The following is an 8,583-nucleotide window of genomic DNA, read 5'->3' as shown; positions in this document are numbered from 1 at the left end:
GTTCATCGACAAGGTTAGAGTTTGACAGAGGCTTTTGAGAGCTACGATTGCCAGTCGGTTCTAGAAGTCATACACAATAATAGTTTTAGACTTATCCAAGTGGGAGACTGTTGGATTAATGTGTAAGTCCATAACTATAATTGGTAAGACTTGACCCGACCCGGCATGGTCCATTTGGGTTGCATGGCATCATGCATTTGGATAGACTATAATGAGAGTAATAACACTTAAGGTTTATTAGTATATTATAAGTTCTAATATATTAATAAGGTTATTTTATTATTATTGATCAAGAATTAATTTGGAATTAATTAAGTGATTAAAAGGAGACTAATTAAATATATGGGTTTATTGTGTAAATCATTCATTCTTATATATGTGGGCTTGTGATCCAAGATTCCTTATGTTGGACTAAGTCCATGGGGTGACCCATGGATACCCCATGGAGATTAAAATCCATGGAGCATAAGGAATGGGTAAAGTTATGAGTTACATGGTGTAACCCTAATAGCCACCATATAAAAGAATCCCCAGCTCATGAAATCGTTCACTAGTGTGTGTGAATATGAGGGCTATACGATTTTAAGGAGTGTTCCATTTCTCTCAAGTCATTCCATGTGCATTTGGTGTTGTGTGAACTATTTGAGGTGTCACACTTGGGGCACTAGGCACTCAAGCTTCATGAAGACAAGCTACATCAAACAAAGATATGTATTCTATCCATTTGATTACCCAAGTATCAAGTATTGTATGCTAGATAGGGTAATACCTTGGAAAGTTCATATTTGCATGTATAATAGAGAAAACATAGATTCAAGGTATTTAGGGTTGCATGTACACTTAGGAGTGTTAGAATGCTCAAAACCCAGCACCGTTACCCTTTCCCAAGGATTGATGACCTCTTCGACTAGCTACAAGGAGCGTCTTGGTTCTCCAAGATTGATCTGCGTTCAGGATATCATCAGATGAGGGTCAGAGAGGAGGATGTGTAGAAGACTGCGTTTCAGACGCGTTATGGTGACTATGAGTTCATGGTAATGCCTTTCGGGCTCACCAATGCTCCTGCCGCGTTCATGGATCTCATGAACCGCGTGTGCAAACCGATGTTGGATCGGTCTGTGATAGTTGTCATCGATGACATCTTGGTTTATTCCAAGACGTGAGAAAAGCATGAGGAGCACTTGTGGGAGGTTCTGGATACTTTGAGAAAGGAGAGCTTGTATGCTAGGTTCTCCAAGTGTGAGTTCTGGTTGCGCGAGGTGCAGTTTCTTGGGCACCTTGTCAACTAGGGCGAGATTTTAGTTGATTCAGCCAAGGTGGAGGCCATGATGAGGTGGGAGGTTCCGAGGTCTCCATCTGAGATTCGGAGCTTCCTGGGACTGGAGGGCTACTATCGGAGATTCATTAAGGACTTCTCCAAGATAGTTGTTCCCCTGACCCGATTGACGAGGAAAGCCGTGGTCTTTCGCTGGGGGCCTGATCAGCAGGCTGCGTTTGAGACATTGAGACAGAAATTATGTGAGGCGCCAATCTTAGTTGCCCCTGACCCGGTTGACGAGGAAAGTCGTGGTCTTTTACTCCTTTATCTCAATATCCTTATCCCTAGGATATAGGTAGCTTCTCCAAGGTCTTTCATAGCAAAACACTTCTCAAGCCAGGATTTAACTTCTTGAAAGGTTGGGATGTTATTTCCTATCATTAGTATGTCATCCACATACAATACCAAAAATCTAACTATACTCCCACTAGCCTTAACATATATACATGACTTATCTTCGCTCCTCGAAAAACCAAATTCTTTGACTTTCTCATTGAAACAAAGATTGCATCTGCGAGATGCTTGTTTCAATCCATAGATGGATTTCTCAAGCTTACACACTCTATTAGGGTGCTTTGCATCGATAAAACCTTCTGGCTAACTCATGTAAACATCCTCAACCAACTTTCCACTAAGGAAAGCAGTTTTGACATCCATTTTCCATATTTCATAATCATGAAATGCAGTTATGGCTAGCATTACCCTAATAGACTTAATCTTTGCTACTGGTGAGAAGGTCTCATCATAGTCAAATCCCAGAGTTTGAGTAAAGCCCTTCACAACCAGCCGCGCTTTATAAGTATGTACATTACCATGCATGTCGGTCTTCTTCTTGAAGATCCATTTGCACCGGATCGTCCTACGACCCGGTACATTATGAACCAAGTTCCAAACTTGATTGTCATACATGGACAGAATCTCACTGTCCATGGCCTCTTTCCATTTGGCTGACTCAGGGCCTGCCATGGCTTCCTTAAAGTTGTTAGGCTCATCCGGATTTACCAGTGTCCTATCACTGATAAATTCATCACCTTCCGCAGTAATATAAAAACCATAGTAATGCTCAGGCAGATTCCTAGATCTTGTGGAATGCCTCAGAGGTACAGACTCATAACCATGAGTTTCCTCCTCAGGTTGATTGCTAGGGTTTGAGGTTCCTTCACCACTTGACTCTTGAAATTCTTCAAGATCATTTTTCCTCCCACTGTTTCCTTGGCTTATGAATTCTCTCTCACGAAACACCCATCTTCTTACTACAAAGACCACATTCTCACTGGGTCTGTAGAAGATTTAACCAAAAGAATTCTGTGGGTAGCCGATGAAAAGACATTGCTTAATTCGAGGTACGATCTTGTCCTGAGTCTCACGTCTCATGAAAGATTCGCAACCCCAAATATTGATGTTGTCTAAATTGGGAACTTTCCCAGTCCACATCTCGTGAGGTGTTTTGGCAACCTTCTTGGTAAGGACTAGATTTAGGGAGGAAGTCTGTAAGGCATACCCCCAAAATGAGATTGATAACAAAGCTCGACTCATCATGGAACGAACCATGGCCAACAAGGTTCGATTGTGCCTCTCAGCCACACCATTAAGATTTGGTGTCCAGGGAGGTGTCAATTGTGAAACAATTCCACATTCCTTAAGATAGTCAAGGAACTTTGTACTAAGATACTCTCCTCCTCGATCGTATCGAAGCATCATAAAGTTCCTGCCTATCTGATTCTCCACTTCTTGTTTAAACTCTTTGAACTTTTCAAAACTTTCTAACTTTTGCTTGATTAAGTAGAGATAACCATATCTATAATAATCATCTGTAAAAGTCACATAATAGTGGTTAGCATCCCTTGTGGCAGTTCTAAAGGGTCCACACACATCTATGTGTATGAGGTCCAACAAACTTTCACCCCTAGCACAAGAACCAGTGAAGGGTGACTTTGCCATTTTTCCAAGTAAACAAGACTCGCAACTATCATCTGACTTTAAGTCAAACGACTCCAAAACTCCAGTTTTCTGGAGTTGGCCTATGCGCTTCTTGTTGACATGTCCAAGACGACAATTCCATAATGATGCTTTATCCAAGCTATTGGAAGAATCAATACACAACACATTATTTCCTAGGTTATCTACAACTGACACAGTTTCATACACACCATCACAAGGTAATGCTTTAAAATAAGGAACATTATTAAAGAAAGCATTAATACCACCACATTCGTGAAAGGAAATAATATTTCTCGCCATTTCAGACGAGTAACAACAGTTATTCAAATCTAACACTAACCATTATCTAGCAACAAAGAATAAAATCCAATCTTGGTGATGGGTGAAGCTTTTCTATTCCCCATGATCAAGTTTATCTTTCCATGCTCCACATCCTCGCTTCTTCTTAGGACCTGCAAATCAGAACATATATGAATACCACAACCTGTATCAAGAGCCCAAGAAGTAGAATGTTATGAGTTATTAGACAATATAGTGTAAATACCTGCATGGGTAGGTTTGACCTTCCCATCTTTAACATCTTGTAGGTACTTGGAGCAGTTTCGTTTCTAGTGCCCTTTTTTATGAAAATAGAGGCATTGAGCTTCTTTTGGGAGAAGGAGTGATGGAACCACCTTTGGTTCCACTTGAAGAGGAGCCATCAAGAGACTTTACCCTGGTACCCTTCGAAGGGGTCTTCCTCTTCTTCTCTCTACTTTGATAGATTGCCAGAACAGGAGCGGCAGTAGGAGTAGGAGTAGTAACAACCGATTTGCCCTTAAGACTACTTTCAGTGGTCTTCAAAAGCCCTTGAATTTTGCTGAGTGTGACCTCTTCCTTGTTAATGTGACATGTCATTCTGAATTAAACATAACAAGAAGGTAAGGAGTGCAGTATGATATCAATAGCCAACTCCTCAGGGAAGTTCACATTCAGCTTCAGTAAACGGTCCACGTACCTTTGCATTTTCTGCATGTGGCCCGTGATGGGTTCACCATCCTTCATTCGGGTTGTTATCATGGAAGAGATGATTTCATACCTCTCTTGATGAGAAATTTGATGGTAGCGGTCCGTCAAGTCCATGTGCATCTAAAAAGTGTAAAACTCATAGGACTTCTGGAGTTCAGCTTTCATTGTGGCCAACATGATACATGCCACCTTGGTAGCATCTCTCTCATGTGTCCTAAAGTCAGCGATTTCCTCTGGAGTAGCAGAAGACTCATCAATTTCCTTCAGCTCCTTGTCGAGGACATATTCCTTGTCCTCGTAACGAGTGACCATCCTGATGTTCCTGATCCAATCATTAAAGTTTGAACCATCAGAGATGACTCTCCCACAAAGGTTCATGAGAGAGAAGGTGTCGGTAGGGTTTGAGCCAGAAGCAACATTGTTGGAAGACATCTGAAAAGAAGAAATTCAATTTTAGATTAGATATAGAATCCTTAATAAGACACCCAAATGTAATATTAAGGCTAGGACACAACACAATATTTTAGAACTTGGAAGAGGGATGCCGTAATCCAAGCTATAAAATATTTGAAGGTAGGTGAATGATGATTCACCAATTTCCACCATGAAAAACGAAATGAATTATTAGGTTTTAATTGGATTGAAACTCCTATATTCTTTTGAGATTCATTGAAATTTTCAATGGCATGTTTAAATCTCGATTGTGCCCTCTCAAGTTTGTGACTGGGATGCCGAGGATCACAAACAAGGTGTGAATAACTATGCAAATTTACTTGGTACGTTTAATGTTTATCACCTAATCAATGTGCCGATTACCCACATGCGCTCCACTGATCTATAATAAATATTAAGTCACCCTTTTCCACTCTTACTAGTCCATGTTAGTGTGCCGGTTACCCACACACGCTCCACCAATGATTTGGTAAGGTACAAAGTGTAATTTCATGGGTTACCACCAATTTCCCATTTTCCTAAAGTAACTAAGATTGGGAATTTATAAAAGGTTTAGTTACTTTACATTTTTCATTATACTTTTATCAGGATTATGGTCCTTGTCCTACACGTTCGGCTAACGACCCTCCACTAGTCAAGGAAGAGGTCGGTGAGAGTGGACACCCATTAAGCTGCCATTTTACAGGCAACAACCTTATAGACCATCTTCGTGAATGAGGCTTTCTAACGGTAAAACTGACTTGCTCGTATACACACACACACACACACACATATATATATATATATATATATATATATATATATATATATTATTATTATTATTATTAAATTATAATATTATAAAGTATAAGGGTTGAATTTTAACTTTTAAAACTCTAGGGTATGGAATTAAAGTTTTCAAAAGTGACTTTAAAAATTCCAAAACTTGAGGTCAAGTTTTGAAACTATTCAAAACCTTTCATATTCATAACTTAAGAGTTTAATGGTTTATTAAAATGAAGTCTCTTCATTTTATGTAACCTATGTCTCTTTAATGACAATTTAAAGAAGTGACTTTTGGTAATCCGTAACTTGAGGACAAATTATGGACTCAATCAATGACATTTAGATCAAGAATTCCACTAAGAAACAATTTGCAAATAATTCCTAGGATCTTCTAAAATTCAAAAGTAAGAACATTCATATCAACAATTTCAAGAATCATATAAACACATATATAACATGAAATTTTGATAATAACCATTGAAAATGGATTAGAATAGACATTACACCATCAAAAACAGGTTTTAAAAGTCCAAAATAGTTTAGGGTAATATTTCTAGTCCATTTCTAGCAGCAAAACTTGAAATTCTGCACACAGGGGCTTCTACTCGTCGAGTGCAAGAACCTACTCAACGAGTAGGATGCATTTTTCCATGGACTCGTTGAGTCCCCCCATGGACTTGGCGAGTTCACTGTCCAGATTGCAGAATTCATGACATTTCAAGTAGTTTGCATCAAATACAAAGAAAACAAGCCTAGGATCTGATACCACTGATGGGTTTTGAGCATTCTAACACTCCTATAGTGTACATGCAACCCTAGAAACCTTGGATCGATGTTTTCTCTAATATTCATGCAAATAAGAATTTTTTAAGGTTTACATCCTAACTAGCATGGCATGCGGTACTTGTAATGTAGAAATTAGTAGAATGACATACCTTTGTAGTTGCTTGGATTCCTTAAGACTTTGTGAGCCTAGCACCTTAAGTGTGATACCTCAAATGTTTCACACAACACCACAACTCTTGGAATAACTTGAGAGAAGAAAACTTTGATCACAAAATCGGCTAGCCCTCCATGTCTTGCATTAGTGGCCAATTTTGCTAGCTATGGACCTTCTGATATACTGTGCCACATATAGGGTTACACCATCTAAACCCTAATGTGCATGGATTTTTCATTTTCCCCATGATCCATGGGTTATAACCTCCATGGAGCATCCATGGAGCACCCAATGGGTCCTAGCCCAATCTAGTGAATCATGAACCATAAGCCCACTATATATAAGAATGAATGATTTACAAATCAAACCCATATATTTAATTAGTGTCTTTTTGATCACAAAATTAATTCCAAATTAACTTTTGATGAAACATTAATTAAATAATATGATTTCATATTAATATATTAGAAGTTATAATATGTTAACAAATCGTAAGTGTCCTTTTTCTCATTTTGTCTATCCAACAGTTGAGATGAAGGTGCAAACCAAATGGACCATTCCAACCGGGTCAAGTACATACCAGAAATAGTTATGGGCTTAGACACCTAATCCAACAATATTTCCCGAAAATCTCAAGTATCAGCATTAATACAATTTATTTTTCAAAAGTTGTTTATGATATAAACCAGGATCCGCCAAGACATATCTCCAATGCAAGTGTGTGTACAATCAAGTCGGGGCCTTCCCACGATCATCGGAAGGACTTGAACACATAACACATAACACGGTAACCACGAAGCTTAGTGAGCTCCCCAAAATACCACATACAACTTATTAGCCATTCTAGGCTATAACTCGTTAAGACCTCCGGTCAATGTGTCTCAGTGGGACCCTCCGTTCCCAACTCAGCAAGCTCATAATAACAATACTCAGCATAAATCACAAAGACATAATGTAGAATATCAAATACACAATTAATCACAATAAGCAACTCAAACACACAAGGTACCACTCAAGGCAAGTATGGTGAGGAGACTCACCTTGCAAGAAGTCAGCAAAACTCGAACTCAAACCACCGGTCTAGCCTCCACCTAACATACACAACAATTATCCCTAATTAATCACGACTCTCAAGAGGCTACACTATCTCACAGAAGGGTAAAAGACCATTTTACCCCTCAATGGCCATCAATGTCCGTAATTTAACCCAAACCCTAAAAGTCAACAAAAGTCAATGGCAGGAAGTACGCCGTGCGTACTAGCTTCTTATGCTGGGCGTACTCGGCTGGCATGCAGATATCGGGGATGCGCTACCCCTACGCTGCGTGTACTGGGATAACGCCCGACGTACGTTCCTGTTTCACCCTTCTCACTTGTTTAGTCTTAAACAGTTAAGACCTTGGCTCATATCTCAGATCTAGAGTATCTAATAGCTCTTAACACATAAAGTCAGGGACTTTAAGCCTTTGCATGGCTGTAAAGGTCCTAAACGCACAAACCACTCAAGCACATATCTCATGTATTCCTTGATCCCAACGTCCAAGATAGGATTTTTATGACTCTACACCACTGAATATACTTAAAGTGGGTGAATCATGGTCTCTGGAGTATTATATCACATAAAGTCTCCAACTTTTGGGACAAAACCCTAGAATACTCTACCTAGATGCAAAATCCAAAGAATGAGAAAGTTCTGAGCTATATACCTCAGAATGAAGCTCCACAGTAAGATAAGCCCAAATCTAGGGCTTGAAATCCCACTCCTTCTTCTTCAAGATTCCTTCTTCATTCCAAAGAAACTCAAGAATTCTCCCAAGACTCTCTAATGCACTCACAAGCTCTAAGAACAAAAACTAGGGTTTAGGAGGGTTAGTGAATGAGAATGATGGCCAGGAATGAGGCCACCATATCCTTTAAATAGGAGTCTCTCACCCTAAATTAGGGTTTTCACTCTAAGCCTAGTACGCCCAACATACCCTCTAGTATGCCCAGCGTACTAGGTGGCTTCCGCATCAAATGCACGCATATGAGTACGTTGAGTGTACACTCGCGTACGCCGTGTGTATTTATTCGCCACCTTTTCTCATAAAGGGACTAAAATGGCCAAATACTCAAAAGACCAAAGTTCACGAGGTATACGTGATATCGGGATGTTACA

The sequence above is a fragment of the Lactuca sativa genome, chromosome 4 (assembly GCF_002870075.4).
Source record: "Lactuca sativa cultivar Salinas chromosome 4, Lsat_Salinas_v11, whole genome shotgun sequence".
In the NCBI taxonomy this organism is placed as follows: Eukaryota; Viridiplantae; Streptophyta; class Magnoliopsida; order Asterales; family Asteraceae; genus Lactuca; species Lactuca sativa.
Note: the sequence above shows the minus strand (reverse complement) of the source record.